At 50.2% G+C, this 26,279-nt stretch overlaps 1 protein-coding gene across 1 annotated transcript in view; it reads right to left on the minus strand.

Moving 5' to 3' along the window:
* The window catches only part of SND1 (staphylococcal nuclease and tudor domain containing 1), a 419,293-nt gene that overhangs the window by 64,241 nt on the left and 328,773 nt on the right, over positions 1-26,279 (minus strand). The window lies entirely within an intron of this gene.

Here is a 26,279-nt window from a genome sequence, read left to right on the forward strand (position 1 = left end):
GGGGAGAGGGGAAGAAATGGGCCTAAAACATTCCTGGGGAAGAGTCCTATGAACAAATGCACTTGTCCTGGGGGTGGGGCATATTCAGGTCTTGGAATCTGAGGGAGAAGTGCTTTCCAGAAGGAACCTCAAAGGACGTTCCTGGGGGAGAGAGAATATGGTCCTGGGTATGAGTGTCCTTAGAGCTGCAAGGGGAGTTCCTTTCCCCACTGGGCCTACTCCCTGACCTGGGCACCGGTTCAGCATTTAGAGTGGCAACTCTCCTCTGCCGTGATGTCGGGTACACCCTCCTTTGTAGCAGACACTTGGGACAACTTTTCAGAGAGGAGTCCCACGAGCACCGAAAGTGCAGCCTTTAATGCTGGGCGGGTGACTCATCCTCGGCCTGGCCAAGCTGTAGGGTTTGTTACCTGAGAACGGAACACGGGTTGGCAGCTCTTCGGGAGGGGAGTCATAGCAACACGTTACAGGGAAAAGACTGCCGCTGATTATATGGAGTTAGAGACTTTTCATCACAGAATTTTTTAAAGGCCGTGAAAAACCATGTAGTCTAATCCCTTCACATTTTACAGTCAAGGAGACCGAGCCCCAGAGAAACTGAAAGATACAGTCCAAGGTCGCACTGCTAATTAGTGGAAGAGCTGGGACTGAAACCCAGGTCTCTTGACTACCCAAACCAATGTGCTTTCTCATAAAGGCTCTTACTGGCTCTCAAGAACATCTCTCTTTCCTGGCCAATATGCAGTGAAAATGGGGCCTTCCTATAGCTATTGCTGTGTTCTCTTCTCCCTCCTCTTGGAGCTGTCCAGTCTCCTTCAGAACCAGCTCTACTGCCCTCCGGGGCCTGAGCAGAATTCGGACCACAGGGGCCCCAGAGGTGGCCCAAGGGCCACGTGTGCTGACTAAGGAGTTGGATTCTCAGGACTATACCTAACAGCTTCCTGATTCTTAGGTTCAATGGCAGGCAGAAACCACGGGATCCCACAGAGGGCAGCGGCTGCTAGGGAAAAGGTGAAGTAGACAAGGCAGGGTGCTCACAGTGGGAACGATGGACTGGCCTTCTCCCAGCCTTAGCCTTGGAAGCTTGCAGAGTAAAGGACTGACAGAGGCCTTAGAGCACCTCTCAAGGGCAACTTCTCCCCAGCGGAGTGGTTTCTGCTTATTTGGCTGAACAATGAGACTATTTGGGGAGGCGGGGGCTCTTTAACTCCTCTCCTCCATTGCATCTACCCTGGCCCCAGCTCTAAAATCATGATCTGGTCGCCACTCCCACAATTTGTTCTAGGGCCTTTTATCACTCTTTGGTGTAAAGCTGCATTCTACTATCAGTGAAGATAGAGCAGACAGGCTAGTTTCTAAGGCCTAGGGACATCCGCTCTATCATGGCTGTTAACATGTACTGTAGCTAGCAACTTTTTGGGACCGGGGGGGGGGGGGGCTGGTGGGGGGAGGGCAGCAGCCTAGTAAAGAGTCCCTTGAAGACAATGCCTATTAATGGGGAAGAGATGCAGAGTCCATGCCGTTAATGGTGGAGATGGGTAGAGATTAAGAGAAGGCTAAGTGGGCCTTACTCAGCCCAGGCTACTACCTTAGGGGGCCAGAGCCCACAATTAAGGCTTCAACATTTTACTGCAACAAAGCAGCAAGGGCTTAAAATTAGAGAAGAAAAAGAGAGAGAACATTTATATCCAAACATATGTCTGATTTTATCTCCTCTGCTGGCACTCAGCACTCCGTGCCATCGGCTAATGCAGGCACCGTTCACGCCATTTCTAAATCCTGCCTCAGCTAAACTGCAAGGCAGCTTTTGGCTCAAAGCACCTCTCTTGGTTTCCGTCCATTCAGAAAGCACCCTTTTCCCCGGAGGGGGGAAGAATGGTTTGGGTAGTGGATTAAGGTTGTTTTCATCTTTGCTTTAAATTGAGATGAAGTAAATTGCTTCTTGGAGCAGGGATAAAGGCTTCAGGAACCTTCAGTGAAATATACATATCTGCAAAGCAATATAGCATAGTGCTTACAAGTGTGGACTCTGAAGCCAGTCTTCCTGGGTTGAATCCCAGCTCTATCGCTTACTAGTTATGTGACTTTGGACAAATACTCATTTTCCTCATCTGTAAAATGGGCATAATATTGGTATCTACCTCACTACTCCGTAGTTGTTGTAGGAATTGAAATTTGACGATCAGGGGACAGACCAACTGACTAGCCCCCATCACCACCTCTATTCTTGAACCTCATCCATGTCCAAAGAGAGAACATGCCTACTGAGCTACTCTAAAGAGGAAGGCTAATTAATTATCCAGAAGTCCTGGGCAGCACGACAGCACCATCTACAAGCCCAAACACTGTGGGAAAGATGGGGTGCACTTTTCTTCCCAGGAAAACACTGCCTTGTGCTCTGTTCTTTAATCTAGCTCTTTAGATGGCCCAAGGCACTGTCTTAGGCCAGGAACGGATTACCTTTTCTTATGGTGGGTCAGGAGAAAGGAAAGCTGCTGCTGCTGGAGGTGCACAAGATGAGGGCTGGGACAGGAAGCACCTACTAAAAGTCCTGGTCCTTTACCAGGAGGGTGAGCTTCCCAGTGTCTCGTCACCTCGCCCTGTTTCCTTATCAGGGTGCTTTGCCAAGGGAGGTGGGCCCACGGAGGCACCAGGAAGGAGAAGGGAGCACAGAGAGGGCTGCTGGGGCTTCAAAGCAGTATTGGAGGGCTTGAAGGAAAGAAAGGCAGGAAAAAGCACCATAATTTGAGCAGGTGAGAGCAGGATGGAGCTGTATGGCAGATGCACAGGCTAAGGGGCTGCAATGCAGTTAGGGAGGAGAGCCAGGGAGATTCCTCTGCCCTAGCAAGCAGGAGGCTGGCTGGACCCTGGCCGGGGGGAGGGCCGGTAGCGATATTCATGGCACGGAACAGAGCAGAAGAAAAGCAGGGAGATCAACTTTCCAAGAGAAGCCTAAGAAAAAATGCATTTGATTTCCTAATGAGAGGCTAGAATTAGATTTTAGGATGATCACAGGTTTCATCCTCTGGAACATGCCAGCTTTGCTGTCAGTACTTGGGCCAAACCACCTGCCCACGACAGTCCTGTTCCCGATGCTGGAGGCTGTCCACTGCTTGGCAAGGGTGGGGGGGGCAACCCCACCCTCAGGGCTGTAATCAAATTCTGATCCTGATGGGCTCCCTCAGGGCCTCCCTCATTTCTGTGAAGGCACAGTCATGGGGGGAGAGGAGAGGAGAGGGTGCAGCTCACTGTTTATCCACGAAAAGAGTGTTATATAAATCGTGTTTTCCCATAAAAATAATGACGACTGTTGAGTTCAGTGCACATGGACCCTGGCAGTGAGTCAGAAAGGTCAGGCCTGGGCCCGTGGGGGAGAGCCCACGGAGAGGCTCTCCTGGCAAAGGAAGTTAAGCATCTGAGAGGATGGCGCTGTCTTCTCTAGCTTATCCTGGTAAAGACTCTGAAACCTACAGCAGGGAGGCGCTGAGATGACAGGCTACTCTAATGCCAGGTGTGGGGACTGGATGGACCAAAGTAGTACTTGGCCTTCCGGGTTCATCCATCCTGTGTGCCTAGGAACAATACTAGAGCAATTACTGAAGTTTAGATTAATTACCAAATACCAAAGGAACAGCCCTTGATCTACTTGCTTCTTTAATATCCACCCACCTTCTTATATCTCCCATTAATAAAAAGCACCCCCCCGTTAATTCTCCTATCAGACTCCCCCCCCCCCCCATAATTCCCATTTGCGTACAGCCGTCTGCCATGATAGGACCTATGATATCCCGCAAGATCCTTCCATTCTAGAAGCCTGATGGCTCTTTCTTCCTTCTAACAGTTCTGCTTCCTCTCCCAAGGCAAGTCCTTAATCTGTAGTCCCTTACATTTCTTTAATAAGGTCTCAATCCTGGTTTCTCTGTCTGTGCAGGTGCTCATTTAGTTACCAGATAAGCCACTCTACCCGCTCAATGAGTCAGCAAAGATGAGGGAGAGGTGCTTTCACACACTAACTGTTTCCTGTGCAAAGTTTGGTTTCCTGGCCTCGGGCTACTTCTTCCCAGGCTTCAAGGCCCTACCCGCTCACCCAGGTTCATTAAGAACATTCATACAGGTCCTCCCACTCAGGCTCCACCCTGGAGGTGAACTGAATCAGCTGTAGGCAGTTCCCTGGATAGTGCCGCTGTGTTTGTAGGAACACACAGCGCACCCCTCACAACAGGCCCATCACAGTCCCAGGAATGGAGGCCAGGCCTCATGCTAACAGCCTATTCCTGCAGCCCACCAGCTGCAGTGGATACAGTTATAATCTATTACCACTGCAAGACGACTTAATTTCTGGACTTAAAGGAAGTCGGATAATACTTTATCCTATTAGCGTTTGCCTGTGTGAATTGACACTGGCTTCCTTCTGACATGACAGCATATTCTTCCAATTCATCTCTTAAGGAGATGAATTGGGGAAGTCTGGAGTAAGATAGGAGGGAGGGCCAAGGAAGAGACTGCTAAAGGAACCAGGGGAAGGGAAGACAATCTTCAAATTAGGAATGGGGAGAGGAGACTTAGAGGGATATGGCAAGACTGAGATAGCTCAAAACATGTTTGCATTTCATTTTGTTTCCCTTGTGAGGGAAGCGACAGGAACTACCGGATGTGTCGTATGCTTGTGTCTGAGGAAAAAAGGTTCTGAAGCCACAGAGAAGCACAAACACCACACGGAATTGGCCTATTCCATGTGCCTCTGGTTTCAGCTCGTTGGTCTGCAGGGTAGCTTTCCCTTTAATTCCTCTTCCACCTTCCTGTTTTAAGTCCACATCTGCTCTGACCAGTGAGTGGTATCATATCAGCTGAGGGCAGCTCCACAGTGTGTTCTCACTGCTGGTCGACCTTGGAATGGCAATGGTCACTGAGGACAGAATGATGGTTTACAGCTTCTAACTTCAGGAATGTGGAGACAGTGAAGGGAGCTTCCGAGTTAATTCAGAAAATCTAGTTGAACCCTCTCATTTTATTTGTGAGGAAAACGAAGCCCGGGGGGATGTGACTGCCAGTGCCCGCTAGCTGGTAATGCAGAGACCAGGTCTCTGGGTTCTCAGCCTAGCACCGGCAGGGCCACTGCGACTTACAACTCCAGGGGGCGCCACTGACAGAAGCTACAAAGTGATTAGTGCCCCCTGGAGTTTGCAATTTGGTGCAGTCCCTCACCCTTTGCTTCCAGGGAGGGAGGGAAAGAAGGGAAAGGCCTTTCAGGCCAGTACTTTATCTGTGCTTAATGCTGTCAGCCAGATGGTGCCCATTCCTGACTTCACTCAAACAGCTAGAGCTGAAAAATCAGGCAACTTTTCCTTTCTCTTCAGCCATGAGTGTTCCAGGGCATGGGAGTTCTGATGGCTGCCCAAACAGCTAACAAATTAGAAGGAGCACTTGTGGCTGAGGCCGCCCTCCCCATCCCTATAAAAGTGAAGAGCTGTAAAGAACAGGTATCCCTGTGAAAGGAAGTTTTGCAGAAGCTCAATCATGTCAGAGGTCCGTTCAAGGTCAAGTGGACCACTGGAGAAGCAGGGACGTCTAGAGTTCTGCTTCTACCTTCCCTGGTACTGTAAGCAAGGAGACCCTCACAGGGAAAGCTCAGGCAGCCCAGGCTGACTCGGGGCCTGCAGCTAGTAAACGTCTCCTCTTCCCCCATCTCAACAAATCCCCTCTTGGGAAACGGAGTGGCCCTGCCTAGGATTTTATCCCATATATTTAATTAGAATCTATCTCCTTCATGATGGTTTCAAGTGAAGTCCTAGTAGAAACATTCTAAAAGACAGCCGCTTACAGCCAAGGATCTCTTTTAACCAAGTTAATTTAGCAGAAATTTGCCATCTTGGATCGGGTGGAGTTACCTCTCTTCTCAACTTCAAAGCTGGGAAGAGAGGGGAGGTGGAGAATGCAGAGAAATAAAGAGGAGGGTGGGGGCTTTGAGCAAATGAGTTTCCGTCTATTAAGGAGCAGTAATTTCTGCTAGCTCCCCTAGAGACTGGTCCCCTCCAATAATGGCCTGACTCTAATGATTCCCACTCCTAAGCAACAGCCTGTGTTCTGCTGGTGTTGAGATGAACAATGCCAGAGAAATTCCCTTTCTCTCGGAGGTGCTGCTATTATCATCATGCAGGAGAGATTACCAGCCAGGAGGATGTGCTGCTGTTGGGGGGACAGAAAGATAACCAGAGAAATGTACCTCTCCAAGGCATGGTACTGCTGACCTAGGACAAAAAGGGCTGAGAGATAGGCTAGAGGTTAGTGATAAGATGAAAGGGCAGACACTCTGGACAGGAGGGAGAAGACAGGAGAAAGTAAAAGCTTAGGCACCTCCTGAGGAGTTGATAAACTTAATGCCAAGACTAGCAGGCACTGGCTGGGAGGCAGGGGGAGGTCACAGGGGTGTGGGGTGTGTGGGAACGAGTTAAGCTCAGGCATAATGAACAAAAACTGATCGCATTTGAGATATGCAACATGGTAATATGAAAGCTGAATCAATTTCAGGTCCCTAAATACTGATCACCTTCCGGGCAGAAGCACAGGTGTGTGGGCTAACACCGAAATTGCGGGGATAAGTGAAGCTGCAGTGTCAAGTTGAGGGGTGGGGTCCTCTCATCCTGCCCTCTCCCTTCTCATACACTGAAGATGGTGGGGAAAAAAGCTAATACGTGGCTCTAAGTACTGCTGAGGCTGCTACCAGCAGGTCTTGAGTAGGGGGTGGGGAGTCCCCTTATTTTGCCCCCAGTGGCTTCCCTGTGATGGAGATGCACTGCTTCCAGAGGCTGCCTTGCCAGATGTGCCAGCAGGCAGCCCGGCCACAGAGCCTGCAGTGCAGACAGATGCCCTGGGCCGTGTTCAGGATGGCAAGACCCTTTATGGTACTGCGGCTCAGCTCTGGGGCAGTGCCAGAGCGGCAGGGTAATGTTCCTCAGCCAGATTCATTCCCCCCCCAAACCTCTTCAAATATGTGGGCCATGGAGAGAAGCAAATTTAATTAAATTACTGTATCGTGGGCTGCCCTTCCTGGGCAAGGGCTAAAAACAGGCTCATGCTGACATGCAGACCCATCTGTGTATACAGAGCACGCGTTTCTTTGTGCTTGGCAGCTGGATAGGGTTGGCAGTGCCCACTGCTGGCCCCGGTGAGCCGGTCCCTTTGCTGCAGCAAGGCAGAGTCAACACTGATGTAGCCCAGGCCCCGTGTGGCTCCGCTGACCTTTTCCTTTCTGCTTAAAAGATGACTGAGTGGCACTCCCCCTTCCTCCATCAGTTCCTTTCTCCTCAAACGTCTCTCTTGCTGACACCCAGGACTTTCCCGTAAGGCGGTACCCTAGCTGAGCCAGGGAAGGAGGAATGAATCTGCAGGGAGGTGTGATTCAGAACCGTGCAGGGCAGGGTTTGTTTAGCTTGGCAGGAGATGGAGGGGTCTCCCTGGCGATTCTCTAGAGTGTCACCTCAGCAGTTCCCCACTGGCAGCTCCGTGCTGGAGACAGAACCGTTTTCAGGTGCCAGAGCACAGCAGCAAAGCTCTCCGTCCCTGCACGGACTTCATGGTTGATACAGAACCTGGCCATCACACACAGGGGCAAGGAAGTTCAGTGGCAGTGGCAACGAGAACCATTTAATATGTGGAAATCAACACCCAAAACAAATGCTGGCTGTGCTGTTCCTGTCAGCCCCACGAGATCATCTCATCTCGCTTCTGGAAGTTTGGGCCTCACTGCTCCAGCTTACAAAGTACCACGAGGGTAAAGAGTTTGCCCCCAGTAGAGCTGCGGCTGGGAAATGGCCTGAGGCAGAATCGGGTGTGCAGAGTGGGAGACGATGACGGGTTGGGGTGGGGGAGGGTTGTGCTTTTCCATTTGGAACTGAGACCCAGGAAGACTCAGCGGGGGAATCTTTTCCCTACCTGCCCCCAGAGATAACAGTGCCATCTCTCATGCCTAAAGTCACAGTGAATGCCACACACGGAGCCTGAGAGGTCGCCTTGGGCTGGGACAACAAGAACAATCTAGCTGGGCAGCTTGCAGCTGTACTTATGCAGCCGCCTCGGGCCCAGGGCATCCTGGCGTCAAGCAGGCACCCAGATGATGGGGGCAGTGCAGGCAGCTCTCTAGGTCCCTAGCTCGGCAGGTTTACAGGCAGTGCCACAGTGAGTTGAGAGGGCGGAACCTCCCTACCCCAACCTCCAAGCCTCTGAGCCGCTGTTACAGGACGAGAGGCTGGGCCGGAAGGAGATGGCAGCATCCCCACATCCCCCGCTGGAGCTCTGCTGCCCTCTAGTCACTGCGCTCAGCGGCTCCAAGGCTCCTTTGTCACTGGGGGTAAGGGGTGGGGTGGGGGGGAGTGTATCTGCTAAGGTTTCTGGCTACAAAAAGGTTACTTTAAGGGTTTAGACAAATCCTGTCAATTTCGGACCCTTGGGACCCAAGTCAAGAACCTGGACTGTGCCCACAGGTCACCTTAGTCCAGCGGTTCTAAATGACGAGGACGTGTGGATCAAAAATGAAAGCAGGCAGGTCGATAAAACGTGGTGATACTTGAAGAGAAGAAAATGGATCCAAGAGAATAAGTTTCCTGGGGCTAACAGGCTAAGCAGCAACTGTAGCAGGAAGAGAAAGCAACATACCTTGCTGGACAGAAGCCCCAGAGAACAGGGCCAGTCCTGAAGAACAGGAAATCGACCAGTTTGGTGATACGTATCATGTGGCTTTAGAGACACAAAAAGGTTCCTAGGTACTGGACTAGGGTAAAAGATCTTTCTTCCTTACTTAGCAAATCGGATAGAAGAGAGTAGACCCCCAACCCTAGGCTGTAGGTAACCATGATATTTGGAGTGGACTCAGCCCCCTTAATTCCATCCCATCCACCGTCTCACGTTCACTAGGACATGAGAATGCTCATCAAATGACTGGTTCTAACTGGGGGGATAGAGGCTCTGCAGGCAGCCTCTGTCTTTAGTCAGTTATGTTATTGGTCCTTGGGTGCCAATAAAGATACCGTATATCTCAGTCCTGATATTCCCGCATGAAAAGGGTTGGCTTTAGGGGCTGTGTTGAAGCAGCCTCAGACTGTTTCCTCTAACGGAGAAGAATTCTTGGAAATAATGTGGGTAGCAGCTAAGCCTCAGGGTAAATCACGTGAATATTGGTATTGCTGGAGCAATGGCATGCCAATAGCTGCTGGGGTCCCTTAGGTTTACAGACGACCTGAGTGAGCCAATGTGTCTGCGCTGATTGCCCCATCCAAAGCTGTACCGGTGGCTGACGAGCCTGCTGCCGCAGCATCCCTCCCTGCTGCAGGCTGCTGCCAGAGGGCATGGCTGCGGGTCTCACTCAGGCCGAGCCTGCTAAATGGGACCCTTATTCCTGTGCGTCTGCAGCTCGGCAGGGACCTAGCACCGGGAAAGGCAGAGTGAGGCCAGCCCTGGTGCGGCATGTCTTTCTCGTGTACAAGGTCACCCACGACCCCTCTCACATTTGTCACCTGCCACTTCATTTCTCTTGGAGAGGGACAAGGAGAAAGGAAATGAACTGATTACAGTGGTATGTTGCAGGGCACCACCTTTCGGCACCTGGAGCCGGTCTGAGAAACCGAGGTGCCGTAGAGAAGTTGCCCAGTCTACATTAAAGGGAGAGAAGGGGAGGAAAAGAAGGAACGCTTATTTCTGCTCTCGCCTCGTTCTCTCTCAGCTCCCAGGAATAGTCAGGAAGCAGAGTGGGTAAAACTAAGGCTATTTGCAAAAACAGATTCACTCTCATGCAGGCTGGGAAGTGTTTCCTGCATAATCTGAACTCAGACCTTGCTGTACCCTTGTCCTATGTGGTTCAGATTAATATATATATATATATATATATATATATATATATTTATTTTTAGCGTGTTGTCTGGGTGAATATGCCAGAGCATGAACTAAGAGTGGTCTCCGTGGCAGCCCCAGGTTGACCTGCAGGCCAGGCCTGGCCCAGCCCCTTCATCGCTGGGAAAGCAGGACAGGAGGAGGAGGGCAGTGGCGGGCGTCACTGGATAAGGCCGGGGCCGTCTGCACTACTGTGAGTCAAGGTTGGCTCAGACAGGAGACGCGAGGGGGGAGGTGCAGCTCCTGACGGCTCCGACAGCTTGGACCTGTCCAGGCCAACAAGCCGCTCAAGTGCAAGAACAGCCAGCCAAGTAGGCAGAGCACGAGTGAGGACTTAAAGCTTGAAATATCTGACAAGAGATGGAGGGAGGGGAGGACGCCGTCTGGGATTTCAACTGGTGTCTGGCCTTGCCTCTCACTGCTGAGGCAGACGCTTCTGCTACTGCAGGGCGGGATGTGACGCCTGGGAGCTGGTGGGCGTAACCCAGGTGAGAATCCCTTGAGCTAGATGTTTTTTTTAAAACCTTCATTTCAACAAATTGCAAAGACAGCTCTGGACTGTTCTCCCTCACTAATGCCCTCTGAAACAAAATCGAACCGCTGTCCACAGACACCTGTTCCCCTCCAGTCACCGGCCCGAGGTTAAGCAGCCCTGGGCTCTGTGTGTGCGTGTGGGTAGGCCTGCACCGTCAATCACACGGCCTGGGATGGCAGCTGCGTGTCAGAGCTAGCTAAGGGAGGCGACACGGGGCGCCCGGAGCGACAGACACTCTTCTGCTCTTCCACCTTCCTGTGGTTGGTGGCGGTGGGTGAGGGGGGAAGGCCAGCAGTGGGGTGCTCAGTGCCGTACAGCTCCTCCTGGTGAAGACGCTTTGAAAAGACAGTGGTTGTCAGTCCCAAGTACATGTTCCCCACACTGAGGGAGCTGTTAAAAAATACCAGTGTCCCAACTCTAGATCACACATGGAGGAGACAGCACTTGGATATTTTCAAAATGTACCCAGGTGATCCGAGGGCACGCCCAGGATGACAGCCTCTGCTCTAGACTTGAGAGAGCAGGGAGAAGACTCAGTGCTCAGACAGGACAGTCCTGTCACTAACTCCAGAAGCGCGCCTCCTGTACATGGTTTTGCTTAAGCTGAGCCAGGGGTCCTGAGGTTTCATTCAGGTTCAGGAGAGTAACTTCCAAGAAAACTAGCCAGGTACCACTCGACTGACGGCCCTGAAAAAATACAGGGAAACCCTCCTACAAACATGTCGGCCTGCTCAGAGCCCCCGGCAAGGAGGGAGAGAGGACAGATGTTCAGAGGCCCATGAATATCAAATGGGAGAAATCGAGGCACAGAGAGAATACCATTTATTCCTGAGGAAGGTGGGAAAAGAAGAGAAGCCTTCCCTCGTCATAGGCTGCTCTACAAGCTGATTCAGGCAGGGCTCCCGATCAGCACCCAGTTTAGGTTCAGAAGCCTAAACGAACGAGAAACTACTTTCTTAACTGGTAGGTTTCTGACCCTTAGCTGATGGCACTCCCGGCCGGAGCCCTTCTGTGGTTCACTTATTCATGTGTGCGCTTACTTAGAGCCCGTCTGGCGACCAGCACTGTGCCAGGCACTGGGGAACAGCGGACATGAAAGGCTTGGGCCTTGCCCTTGAGGAGCTCAGCACAGCGGGGGAAACAGTTACGATGGATGGTCTGAGCGTGGCGATGGGAGATATGTGCCAGGGAGCAGCACAGAGTCAGGGACAGCTTCTGCCCCCTCCCAGCCAAAGAGCGCCTCCCAGGCTGCTCGTTCTTATGGGGAAGCAAGTCCCCCCGTTGGAATTCTGGATGTAGGCCCCGGACAGCAGCAGGACCAATACTGACTCAGACCCTGGGGGGACGACCTGCTCCAGGCCCTCCTAGAGGCGCAGGAGGTGACTTCGCACTTCTCTCAAGCTGGCATTTGCTGAAAGGACTATGTCAAGGCTTCCCCTGGGAGTGGGAAGGAGGGCACCCAGGCTCTCAGTAAATACTACGGGTAGTGAAGCTCCGGGCTGGTTGACCTTGGCAGTCTGTAGCCCACTCTCTGCTTCAGCTTCCCTTAGCGACACACAGACGCACTGAACGTTGAGGTGTAAATAGCAAAGCCCCCTGAACAAAGAGCTGCTAAGCCAGGGTCCTAAGCAAGGCTGTGCTGTGTAAACGTAGCACGGAAGCTTCTAGCTTGAGCTCCATTTAGTGTGGCTGCAGCAGGCTGCTATTTGCCCCACCTGCTGAGCAGCCAGAGCAAAATCCTGCTTGGGAGTTGGAAGAGGCACTGAGGAGACTTGCACGCAGAGCTGAGAACACGGGGGCTCCTGGGAGCAGGGGGAGGGGCAGGTTTCAGCCCCGCCCCCCCCCCCGCCTGCCGCTTCAGCAGAATCCCACTAGGAATAGTGTTGAACACGGAGGAAATCAGGACCCCCCGTGGCATGTGTCACAATGCAGCTGTCTTCTATCTCCTGTGTGGCGAGCAAGGTCCTCAGGCTGGAGTGTGGGAGCGCTGGCAGGCAAACTACACGGCACAACAGCGCTCGGGGCTGGGTGGCACTGAGGTCACTGCGTGCAAGAGGCAAAGCGGTCCAGCCGTCCACTGTGAACTCTGACGACAGACACAGGTCTGCTTTGTTCTTTGTGCCCACCCTGCTCCTCACCTACCCAAGAGTTTGGGGTCCAGATACTCGTAGGAACTCATCCTGAAAGGTCTTAGGTTATCCAAAATCAGAGCTGATCTACGGTGTGGGGATCCAAATTTAATCTCTTAAACCACTGCTTCTCAACCTGAGATGAGCATCAGAATCACCTGGGGAGCTTTTTAATTAACTTTTTTTTCACTATTAGAAAAACCTTTCAATTTGAAAAATGTGAAACACTGAAAATAGAGAATTGTCATGAACTCCCATACACCAACCATCCAGGCTCAACAATTATTGAACTTGTCATATTTGGTTCATCTATCCCCCCTTCTCTCTGCTGAAGTATTTTAAAGCATAGCCCAGACATGATGTCATTTTGCCCTTCCATACTTCAGCAATGCATCTCTAAAAAACACAGCCATTTTCTTACATAACCACAATGCCACTATCGCACCTAACACGATTAATAAAATTATTCCTTGCTATCACCTAATATGCCTGGAGAACTTAAAGTAAAAATCTGGCGCTTGATGAAGCCAGGGAGGCCCGGGTATTAGGATCTTTCCTAAGAGCCTCCCGCAGCTCCCAATCCCAGTGTGCAGGTGGGGCTGAGAGCCACTGCCTCATCACCCCAGGACTCCTCTATGGGGTCTGACACAAGCTCCACGAATGTCCTACAGCCCCCCGTCACATGGTATACAATAAAAAAAAAAAAGGCAAGGAAAAGGTGAGTCCCAGACCAGGATGAAGGAAAGGAAAACGAAAGCATTAGGAAGTCAGCAAGCCACAGGACGGAATCCCTCGTTCAAGGCAAGGCTGTCCTAACTGTGAGGCCCACTCACTCGGTCCCCCAGACCCATCAAAGGTCTGAAAGGCTTGGAAGGAGAGTTGTTCCCAGCTGCCCAGAGGGCCCTCAGCACCTCACAGCAGGCCAGCCTGCATTAGGCCTGCTCTATTTCTGGTTCTCCTCCCTGTGCACACTGTCTCTCCCGCCTGGCATTCTGGGCCAACTCCGAGCCTCAGCGCCTGGCTGTAGGCAGGATTAATGAGGCCTCTGGTGAGTGGGGTGCACCAAAACTTCTTGGGTGTGGGCGCTGGGGTTTGGGACCCCAGTCTTCAATCTTACTTATTTCATTAAAAAAAAAAGCCCAACACATCCTGCAAAAAGATGAGGCTGTATCACTGCAGCTAAAAATACCTCTATTGAGGGCGTCTGCTCACCAGCTCCTCAGTTAGAGATGCTACAGGGCCCTTTGTGAGCTGTGTGGTGTTGGCTCACACAGGGGCTCTGGGCAGCTGGGGACAATCCCTGAAGCAGCGAATAGTGACTGCTGGGAGGAGGGGGCTGGCGAACAACTAGCCAGCCAGGACGGTTGGCACGCATCAGGCAGCTCCCAAACCCTTCTTTTCTTTATGGACCTACTGCCTAAGCCAGGAAACCCCCGCCGCCTTCTGCAGCAGGCTAAAACACCATCTCTGAGGATGCCCCACAGTCACTGGGGACTGTCATCGACTCCCCAAGATGCACAGGAGTATGACAATAATTGGCGGGGGGACGGGGCATGCCACCCATTCTGGCTCAGGGCGTGTCTGTGCTGCTGGACAACTTCCAAGTGTGAGTCAGTGGTAATTAGACACAGGTGAGGCCTCTCAGTGGCCTCAGGAAAGGGGTGCTTGAAATGCAGGCTTGACACCTGAAGGGGTAACGGAGTGGAGGCGTAGGGCTTCACGGCAATGAGGGGCTCTTTTCTCTGGATCTCTTTTCTAGGTCCTCTCAGCACCCAGAGGGTCATTCAGTCTAGCCGAGTCATTTTTATGGAGGAAGATGAAGCCCCAGGGAGGTACAGTGATTCTTGTCAAGGTCACAGATTCAGTAAATGGAGGAGCCAGGACTTAAACACGGGGTTTTTGATTACAAGTCCAGTGCTTTGTTCCACTATACTATGGCATTGCAATAAGTGGACTCAACAGGCATTGAAAGAGCTATGGGAAAAGGTATTTTCACAGTTCAGGTGCCACAGGGACCTCAGGTGAGTGTTCCCTGGATGACCTGGGAATTTGAAATCCCTGCAGGTTCTGGGGAACTCAAGGGTCAGATTCAGCAACTGAATCAGATGTTCAGTGGGGACAGTGACAGCGCCGTAGATCTGATCTTCAGCCAGAGATCCAAAGCCATTCACTTCTTTTCTGCCTGGGAGAGTGGGGAACATCTGGTAGTAGCTTGACTCTGGGCTGTCAGAAGAAAAGGGGGCAAGGACAAAGCCACGGCCTGTTTTCCTTTCTCATCTCTTGGCCTTGCGTGTGACCCTTATGAAAGAATTTGGAAGCTTAAGTCAAAAGCATGAGAAGACTGGGTCAAAAAAAAAAAGTATTGAAGAAAACAGTGTGAGGTGTGGGAGAAGGCACAATTGGTTCAGGAAGGAGAGTGCCAATCGGACATCTCCTGAGTGCTCAGTGTGGGCAAATGTCTGGCGTTGTCCAGTACGGCGGCCAGTAGCCACACGTTGCTATTTAAATTTCATTAAAGATTCTGTGCCTCGGTTGCACTAACCACATTTCAAGTACACAGTACTCAGAAGTGGCTAGATGCTACAATACTGGACAGCACACGTGAAGAACACTTCCGTCCTCACAGAAAGTTCTATTGGACAGTGCTGGTAGATTGCCTGGTTGTGTCTGCTCATTTCTTACTGGCCGCAATGAGTAGTTTCTGAAACCCTTTTGGGGAAGAACTGAACTGAGGGAAGCTGGAGGGTACCATTATTCACTCTCTGGCAACCCTTCTAAACCTGAAAACTCAAAAGCTTAGAGCAACTAGGAGCATGAATCCACCAGTGTACTAGGCTCACCAGGCCCTAACCCCTCTCTCCCCTCTCTCGTCTGCATGTTCACAGCCACTCTGACCTTTGCATATTTTATTCCATTTCTATTTTACGCTGTTTTAATTGACGTTTAATATAGCTTAACTCTGTGTGGTGTTCACAGCCCCTCACCAGGGGGCCATTCACAGGCAGAAGCACAATTAATAGCAATCCCCAGAAGATTATACCCTGTATCAAAGTTGTCATTGCACCGTATAAATGCTTATTATTACTACTGAATTCTCCAGCCCTGACACCTCCCTGTGTTTACTAGGTCCTAGCAGACAATCCTCTATGTTTGTGCCTTCCCTACTCTACAGCACCATCAGGACCAAATATAGCCCTTGTGTGTGTGTTTAGCTCCATTCAGTTGTGCTTTGGAAAAAGGGGGAAAAAGTCAGAGTTAATAAAGTTAAATTGCTGGAAAATGTAATCTGTTCCTCCCCCACTTGACAATCCCAAGAAAGACAGGCAGACACCACCGCTAACAAGATGGGTAACCTGCCTCAGCTATAGGGTGGAGGTGAAGCCCAGACCCTGATACCACAGCACGGCTTTCGGATCAGCCTCCTGTGACAGTAGAGGGAGCAGGTCTAAGAGCACGGGATGCTGGGAGGGCGGCTGGGGGGCTATCCTGTGCCTGGGCTGAACGTGACCAGAACACAGAGCTCAAGCCTGGGGGGCAATCCCAGCTCCCCAAGGAGCTCAAGGGCAATCCAGACAGGAAATCTGACCCCTACGCCCCTCTCTCAGTGAGAAAAGCGAAGCAAAGCAATTCTGTAAACCGCCCTCCTCATCCCCAACACACGCACACAGAGGAAAAGGAAAAAACCCTCGACTTGGCACTCCGTGGTTGCTTCTTCTGGGCTCTCGTGAAGCTTAGTTTTTGGCAAGCAAGACAGCTTTTCTACGATTCACATGTCAGGAAAAGCAGTGGACGATTCCAGGTGGGTCAGACACCTGTCCTCCTCCCGCTCTGGCAGGCCTTCCCGTCCTGTTTGCCGTTCTCGCGGCACCCTTGTCTAGCGAGTCTCCCTTACAGAACGCAGAGGCCCCAGAGGACTTCCTCCTGTCTTAGCTTCTTGTTCTTTTCTCACAATGGAGCGTAGAGAACACACGTTGCTTACCACTTCTGTCCACCTGTCACATTCACCTGACTCCCTTTTACACGCCACCGATGTCACACTCTCCAGTTATTGCCACCCGTACTGCGAGTGGATGGACAGGTGGCAGTGGCTTTTGCCTGGGAGGTGCCGAGGGGAGCAATACAATGGGAGCATGGAGACAGCAGGTCTATGAATTACCGTGTGAACGTGCCCTAGTGATTACCTTCCTCCGGCCTCGGCTCTCAACCACTGTGAACCGTTTGGATTGGACAGTATAACGCCTAGAGGCCTCATAGCTATAAAATGCTCTAAGGCAGTATTCAGAAGGCTGTATGCTCTAGTCCTTGGAAGCTGAATGGGTCATGCTCATTTCTATTTATAATCCCTTTTTTATTTTTGCACTCAATGCTCTATGGAGAAATGCAGATTTCTATTCTAAATTCTTCTGACAAAGGAAAAGCTCTATTTTAGGTTGTTTGACGGGGCAGTGTTTTTAACTAGACTGAGTTTCCCATATTTTCTTTGCTTTGCCTTCTCCCATCTTTGCCTAAAAGCTTCTAAAAAACCAGAAGTGCTTTCTGTACTCAGGCATAGCAGGAACTGAGGCTGCCTTGGCTGAAGGAAGAAGATGGTGCCCATCCAGGGCCCTAGTGGAGCCGGACTATTTGCCACCTGCTGCACTCGTTGCCTCGTCTCCAAACAGGGCCCGTTCTGTAGTTTGCTGCAAATGTATTAGGAGCTGAGCCACTAGCACTTCCCACCCATGGCAAGCCTCGAACCCTCCGTACTCTGGCTGCCAAGACGATCTGAAAGCAGGGGGCCACTTTCCAGCTTAGGAGAAAAACACGTGCATTAAGTGGAAACTTCTTTTCCCTCCTCTCCTCCTCCCCAGCCATTTTGAAAGCTTTAGACTGAAAGGGAGGAAAGGAAGACCTGTCTGATGAAGCCGAGGGAGGTGATGGAATTATCAGACTTCCCTCGCCCCATCTATGCCGGCCGGGATGGTTTCCTAATGATCCATAGGAAAGGAACAGTCATCCTGCTGGCAGCTCACATGTAATTAACCAGCTTCACGGAGCGCTGGCTGCCTTCTCCGGGCCTGGCACCTGCAGACCGCAGAGCTACCTGACATAGTGGCACTGGGTTTCTAGTGAAATCTCCCTACTGGGAGAGGGGCATCCAAAATAGTGACCTTGACCCACTGGGCACTCACTCAGGATACGTGACTGCAATGGCAGTACTCCTCTGCAGAAGCCGGGCCCTGTGCTCGGGCTGACACGAAAGACTGCAAGCTGCCTGACGGCAACCACAGCTCTGGGAACCGCGACTCCCATGAAGTGCCTGCTCAGGTAAGTGGCTCCCTCTGCCGGGTGGCGCAGGTTACGGAGCAGCGGCAGCTTCTGGGTGGCCCTCCAAACATTTGCTGCTCCGCAGTCAAAACTCTACTGACTGCAGTTTCTGGAACTGGCTCATGCTGTGAAGGGACTGAGAGGGCTTAACGACCCTGCGGGGCATGGTGGACAACAGGTGCTTCTGTGTAAAGGTACGTGTTAGAGAACCAACAAAATTCAGACCACCACACACAAGGGGAAAAGAGGCTGGGTGAGCCGAGGGCTGCCTCTGCAGTCAGGGCCAACCTCCCTCTTAAGTGCCCTGGGATTCAAAGAGCCTTGGCGTCACACCAGGTGAGTGACGTTATAATATTTGCCATTCGAGACGCAGGTTTTAAAAACCAACTCTTTAGTGCTCAGTGCCTGAAATGTCATGAAGGGGCTGGGCCTGGGGAGGGTGTCTCCATCACCTTCCCCAAGTGAGAGCCAGAGGGTGTTTCCACTGAGGGAGAACAGAACAACACACACGCACAGCACACGCACACAGGCACCCACCCTTCTGGGGCTTGTTTCTAAAGGTGAGAAAGAAAGCAGCTGATAAGCACTGTCTCCATTCTTCACCCCTGGTGGAAACAGAGTCCTCCTAACATAAGAACCCTTCCTCCCCCACTCCCCACCCCACTAATTCCCTCGGGCTGAGCCAGAGTTAAGGCTCATGGACAGCAAGAGCAGCCACTTCACAGGGGTCATGGGCTTGTCACTCGGTGTACTCAATTTACATTCTGTAGGAAAGTGTGTAATAAAGGCAGGCTGTGCACTTCAGGAGAACAGGGGGAGGAAAGTGTTGGGGGAGGCAGCCACGCCACGCCGCCTCTACCTGAGAGTACAGCCCACGTGGCCAGCCCCTCAAATAAAGCCACAAGTCAAAGAACAGGCTCCCCAGGCTTTTCCCGCTCACTGCCCACAGTCTCCTTCCCCACCCAGCTTTGGTTATACAAGCCAAACCCAGTGGTTCTCTCATTCCTGTTATAGCAGCCCAGCAACAAGAGTAGCCCAAGTTGCAGACCAGCAAAGTAACAGGCAGAGGGAGAGGTCACTGACGGCTTGGTAGGAAATGGATCGCTCATGATCAATGAATGGGGACTGCCTGCCATTTGTCCTTGCCGCCGCTTTAATCAATAAGGGAAAAGGTGAACTGCTATTGATCTCTTCAACACCTCTCAATGATACTGTACAAATGATGGAAACAGAAGAGGGAGGGTGAAGAAGTGAGAGAGGAAGGGCAGATAGAAGAATTCTTGGCAGTGGGAGAACACGGGGCCTCCCTGGAGGTGGTCTTCCTGTCACGGGGTGTTAAGGATGCTCGGGGGACGTGGGAACGTGCCAACTAGAGCCCTTCCTCACCCCGGGCAGGGCTGCCATGGAGAGCAGCCTCGGGGCTCCCTCTGCACCTCCTGTGCTCGATAGAAGCCACGTGGCTTCTCCTCCTGTACACTGAGAGGCGCTGCTGGTCCCAAGGCCTCATGAATTTCTGACTTTGCCATTCTTCAGTGGTGTTTGGCTAGGTTATCTCGACAACTGACTAAAATTCCGTATGGGGAAGCAAGAACCAAATGCTTCGAGAGTAATCTCTAGCTTCGCTGTACTCACCCCACCCCCTGGGTCAACTGGCAAAAACCCCCCAAAAAACTAGATAGGCAGCAGATAAAGGTGAAACTGTCTTGCATCATACTTGCTACTGACAAAGACAATGGCTTCCGGGGTTCAAGCCTGACCCTTGAAACACTCCGGGCTGAAAGACATGTCAAAAAGATCAAAAGGTGAGAGGTTGGATCTGAATCCTGGGATCATGTGCAGACAGGCTTGATGATGTAATATGTAAATACCGTGTTCCCCAGCGAAGCAGGAAACAGGGCACACTATTACCACAGACGGGCACATCAACCCATAACAGAAAGACACACGTGTAGTGTCTGATTCTCAGGACCGGGCCCAAGCAGTTGGCTTTAAGGAAGACCGAGAGAATTCTTCAGTGCTTGGGGACAGCTACCGTTTACGAAGTACTGCTTATTAGAACCAAAGTCATGTCAAGTGAGAGGCAATGTAACAGACAGATGGCATGGCAGAGGGAAAGGGGAAATATGACCCAAGGTTAGCTCGACGAGGTAAAGAATGGTGCGATCTCAGGGTCCAGGAAGGACACTTCTCTTGTTTCATCAACTGGGTCTAACTATTCAGATGCAGATGAGGAAAAAAACTGTCTCACCGGAGCTTCCTCTCCAGGTCACACAGTGCCCTCAGCCTGTGGGTGGTTATCCGTCATCTAGGGCCTGGCAACCCTTTACTGCATACGTGGGAATGACGAGGGGCTCCTCAGGGGTCTCGCCACCATGCCTTTCAGCATTCTCCAGGTGGAACAGGGCTGAGTGCTCCCATTTTGCAGATGGTGAAACCAAGGCAGGAGTCACATGTCAAATATAAAACAGAACCCAACCATAAAAAGCCATGTGTGAAAGCAGTGAGAGCCCTGGCATGATTCTCCAGGGACAGTGACTCAGGGTGTGATTGTGTAATTCTGAAATCAATGACAACACAGTTCGCCAGTCTCCCCACCCTCCTCCCACAAATACCTGAAGGGCCAAAACACAGAGCAAAATAAAATGCAAGTTATAAAGCTGCTGATGTGTTTAGAGTGGAAGTGCTGAGATTAGAAGGAGGAAGTGGTTAAGTGCACCCTGGGCGTTTGGAAATGGCCACGTCTGCAGCCCTGTAAACCGATGAAGGATGAGCTCTGGCCGTCTCTACCAGGCAAACAGAGAGACCGGCCCCACGCCCAGGAGCCGGAGTGCAGCTATAAGAGGGCATGAAGATAAGCAACAACTATTTAGCAAACAGCAGTGCCCTCCTACAAGGAATCTTCCAGTTCCGAAAGTGACCCTATTCTAAAATCACCAAGTGGCAAGTGGCCAGGCCCAAAATCCATGTCCAATCAGTGGTAATGGACTATCTGTTGCATCTCCTCATATAAGGTTGCAGTGTTGCTATAAAAATCCTGGGTCAGTAGTTTTAGATTTATTTAACTGGAGAGGTAACGGCATCCCAGCACTGCAAGCACTGGAGAGACTTCTGAAGTGCAGTGGCATATGCAGGGCTCTGGTTGGGGAAGGACGGACCTGTTGGTTTTCTTTGCATGATCTTCCATCTCTGGGAATATACAGTCAATGCCAAGATCCTTTTCTGGTGACCATTACACAGAATTCCAGTGAACCAAGAGAAGGGAAAGGGAGAAGAGGAAGGCATTATGCTAACCTGGAAAGAAAAATGGCACAGTGAAGCAGCTTCCCATTCGACCTTTCATTCCTGGTTCAGTGGATAGCTTTTGTTCTTGCTGCAATGAGTGTCCCAAAGGGTTTGTCGTGGGTCCTTTTCTTAGCCATTTTAATCCTGGCTAATATCTAGATCTTCCTTTAGAGCTCCTGCCTGGCACTCCACTCTCCTCCAGCCCTCCAACTGAACACAGATCAAAGATAAACTCAATGGCAATCAGACTGCTGTGGTCACGGTAAGGTGGTATGGAGACAAAAAAGACCACCACTGCACCATCAGAGGATAAGGAAGAGTGGACCAGCCAGGCTCTAAATAAGTCATCCCTGTATCCCCCATTTTCAAGTCCCAGTGACACTGGGAAATGAGTAAGGTCAGAGTCCAGTACAGAGAAAGCATGGGAGAGCCCTTGGTGTTGGCAGGTCATCCTCCAAATACCCCATGGCAGTCGGAGTGCATGGCACAGATACTCAAGCCACTCCTTCTTAGATGTCCACGTGGTATGTATGGAGTCCTGGCTTCCCCCTCTTTGGTGACGGGTGGCTTATCTATGGTCCAAGTCAAGTCTAGAAGAGGCTCTGTGTGGAGGTTCAGGACTTCTCAGCATTAGTGTTTCCACTGAATGTGACCCTGCCTAGAAAGAAGCTGTTCTAATGTGCAGGAAGATGCAGAAGCAGCGGCAAAGAGACCCTGACTTTTATCTTCTTTGTAGGAAAGAGACTGGCTGACCCCTGATTCTACTTAAATGCTCCCAACACACAGGCCTGTGCCCAGCCCACCCTGCCTGCTCTGGCTGTGGAGGTTTATCCTCGGGAAGTTCCAATCCTAGATTTTAGCTAACCTCCAAGAGAATTTTCATTCATAATAAAAATGATGCTGTGAGCTGTTGCTCACTGAGTGTTTACTACCTACGGGGGCACCAGTGCTGGGCACGTTACATATATACATTATTTCCAAAGTAACCCTACAGAGCAAGAGCCCTCATTATCAGTGAGGCACTTAGGGTTAGCAGGTCGGCTGCAGCGCATAACCCCAGGGGCACCATTCATACTGAATTCTATTACACACTGAGATTGCCCTGGTTTTAGAGAGGGTAAGGATCATGTCCAACATCACACAGTACACGGTGAACCTGGAATGAGAACCCAGGTCTGACTGTGCACACATTACTAACAGAGTCTTTATTAAGTGGCCAGGAAGGGAAAGATGTCCTTAAATGGGCAGACATGCTGTTCAGACCAGGTTAGGGGATCTCTGCTGTTAATTCTCAAGCTTGCTCATAATCTTATTTCATACACCACTGCTTTTCATAACAGACCACTGGTCACTTTCATTTTCAAAATCCATTTAAGTTCAGCTGGCCAGAAACTGTCATGGGTAGAGCGGCAAGTGGGAAGTTCATCTATAAAGCCAGGTTTGGAACCCAGAGGATCTCGTCCAGTCCGGCAACAGACACAGGCAGTGGGCATGCTAATGGCAAGAAGAGGGCAGGGTTAAGGTTGGCTCATCCACCAGAGCAGTCAGGCTTGTGTCCCTGGGGGAGTCACACGTGAAAAACCAGAACGTTAGTATTACCTGGAGAGCAAATGCAATCTACAGTCCGCTTTTCTTTGCGGGCAGCTCAGGCAGCCCTGCTATTGTTTATTAAGAGCCGTGTTCTAAAATGATATCAGTTGAATTATGTAATTCCAAGGGGAAATCATTAACGTTCAGGCAGTGGGCGTGTCTGGGAATAGTTAGGACAAACAGAACAGGGAGGCATGGGGCCTGAAGACCCCTGAACGTGCCAGCATGAAAGCTCACACTCAAGTCTACATGGGCGTGGGCCAATGTGTTGGGGTCTGAGGTGAAGCTCTTCTGGAAACAGAGTGGGCAGTCTATATGAGGCCGTCTTGCGTGTGAAAAGTAAATATGATCTGCTAGTCAGAAGGTATTAATGAAACAGAACTAATTTCCAGATTAGGCTTCCAGAAAGAAGTGGACAGACTTAATAAGGGATTTCATCTGAAAAACACAAATTCTGAGTCCCTTTTCTTCAGCCCTCTGTCATTATATTAAGAATGTTAGCTCCTCCCGCCTTTTTTTTTTAAAAAAAGAGAACCCTAACCAAAGCTTAAGAAGCAGTGAGCATCCAGGGTGACTGAAGAGGTAAGAGATATCTAAATTAAAACAAATGGTACCCAGCTCACCCGGCAGGCACCTTTACCTCTGAGGAGTCCACCAGTGTCTTACCTCCTGACGGCAATTCTCCATTTGTTCTGGGTCAGAGGCTCTCCATAGTTCTACAGAAGGTAGACCAGGAGGTCTGCTGAATGTGCCTGGCAATAGCCGTCTTCCACAGGGATGACTCATAAAGAACGTCGTTTTATGTCAGACAGGCAGATAGTATCGAATACCATAGGTGGCAGGGGTTCTGCTTAGCAAGGCTCTGTTTGAAGGATTTTTACGACCTTACGTTTGTAGTGATAATCTGTTAGCAAACCAGTAAATGCATTCTCCAGCGGCAATCACTGCCCACTATACTGGCTTCCAGGCCTCAATTTAGATGAAGTTCAAAGTAAGTACTATGGACTATTATAGCAGAAAGATGCAAGGGGAAGTCATGTTTGAGCCTTTTACAGCTTTACTCTGGGACTGATGTGGGTTAGAACTAAAGATGGAAAGGAAAAACCAGCGTCAGGGACTGCCTTAGCATTGCCAAGGCTTCTACTTGTGGAGGAAACAGAATGCGGCAGGTCTAAAGACTATACCTCTGATTTCCTTGTGCTGGAAGGAATATTAAGAAAAACCAAACTGAACTGGAAGAAAAAATACAGAAGTCAGTCAAGGAAGAGTTTACATACAATAGTAGGGACCCATTGTCCAGGGAAAGGAAGAATCCCTCTGCTGAAAAGGATTTTCTTCCCTGAGACAATTACTTTCTTGAGACCTTCCTATATATCCTAAGCAGGCTAAATCTCTTGTGGGCCTGAACCTTATTCTGCCCACAATCCCAACAGCCAGCCCGGGATGCGAACTCTAGCCTCTGGAGGGCAGTGAGGCCTATCAAACCTATACAGTCAGGCTGCATGACATAATTACAGGTAATAGGATCTTGGCCAAGCCAATGAAGGATTAGGCCCAGCAGCTATTTCAGAAGAATGGATGCAATTCTATGCTTGACTAGCTATGAAAGTTCCAAGCTGAAGAATAGGGAACAGACGACAGCCAGCTGAGCCAGCAGCTTTGCAGAGAGGAATCCCACTGGAGCCGGCACACTGCTGGCACCCATCAGCGTGCGCCGCTGAGCTTGCTTGGGAAGAGACCGGTGACAGCTCCCAAGGAGTTTAAAAGCCGATAAGGGAGACCAGCAGCCAGGGGAAGGGGGAAGAAAGGACGATGTGACAGTCTTCATTTTAGCCTCACCTATTCTCACTCTGATGCCACTTTTGCTGAATGGGACTAGAATGGGAATTGAAGGCCCTCCTTCTAGAGCTTTTAGAGATACCTGGCAAGGGCCAGGAGCCCAGAAATGAAGGGGCTGTAAGTGAGCAGATAACAGCCTGGTATTCATGTGGTGCTTACAACCTATCAGTGAACAGGAATTTGAACTTCACAATAAACACTTCACCTCATTTAATAGTTAGATCAACAAAAGCAGAGGATGGAAAACAACCAGGGAGGGAAAGAGACAAGTAGCCTATATTAGGAGAGTGGGGAAGGGACACTAACACTTTCTTTGTGAGCACTGGAATTAAAAAAAACAAAACAAAACATTCAAATACTATTATCTCATTACCCCATCTCTAAGATGAGGAGACCCAGGGAGGTCAGGGTCCCATAGGAAGCACACAGTCAGGTCTGAGTAATGGAATTTTTCAATGAGAAGTTCCTAAATTAGCAGCTGTGTGTCCAACCTCTATACTCCAGAGACTCCCTCTCCGCCCCACAAATGCTAAGCTTAGAGAGCTTTCCTGAAGAACTGTAACAGACAAGAACAGGCCTTCTTCCCCATCTCCAGAATTAGGTCACAGGGAATCAATTAGTCAATTTAATGAACATTTATTGAGTATCTCTTACATACGAGGTCAGATACGAAGAACAAAGACCAAAGCATGCTTCTTGACCTTGAGGAGCTAACAATCTAGTGGGGAGACCAATACAGACAGATCCCTTCAGCATCGCTGGCCAGTCCATGGCAGATGTCTGTACAGACAAGGAGCTTTGGGGACTGACAGAAGGCCATCTCACCCGGCCTGAGAGATCCAGGGAGGGCTTCTGAGAGGAGGACAGGTGGGAATAAGTGAGCAAAGAAGGGGGGTGGTTGGTATAGTGGGTGGAGAGCTTAAGCCGGCTCAAGGGGTGGGAGAGATGGAATGGAATGTTATGTACGGGGAATCTTGAGTATAATAAAGTCAGTTCTGATGAGGTGCAGACTGTGAAATGAGTAGTGGTGATACATGAAGTTGAGAGGTTATCAAGGATATATGTAAACTAAGGAGATTAAGCTTCATCCCAGACGCAATGGGGAGTTATGTATTTATAAACAATGCACTTAAGTCAAGATTTCTCTTTTAAGAAAGGTTAGAAATAGAAATATGGATACACGTGATGAAACCGATAGAAGACAGGTTAGCGAGGAATCATACAAAAATTAAGGCCCACAAACACCAAGCAACAGATGAAGCAGGAATCAGGCAGTCAAAAGATACAAGAACTGTGACAAGAGGAGAGTCGATATTTTGGGAGGCAGGGCCACAGCAAATTCCTCAGATCCCTCTGCGGTCTTGAGAGCCCCCAGAATCAGACTCAGTGGCACTGACCATTCAGTCAGTGCTGGACCTCCAGGGAGATCCTTTACTAATTTATTAGTTCCAGACATTTGAGGGTTGAGAAATACACAGTATGGCTAAAAAGAATGACCACCTTCTAACAGCAAAACTGGCAAGATTGGGGGAGAAAAAGCACTCGATTAGGAATACAGACATTTGGGTTTTAGTATTTGTCCTACAATCAGCTCTGTGAATAGAGGCAGTTCACTCTGCATCTTAGTTTCCAGAACTGTAAATCTTGGGGTAATATTTTTCTTATAAGTTTGCTGTGAGATTAAAACAATATATTATATACGAAAGAACTTTGGC

The sequence above is a fragment of the Grampus griseus genome (genome assembly GCF_964374135.1).
Source record: "Grampus griseus genome assembly, chromosome: 9".
In the NCBI taxonomy this organism is placed as follows: domain Eukaryota; kingdom Metazoa; phylum Chordata; class Mammalia; order Artiodactyla; family Delphinidae; genus Grampus; species Grampus griseus.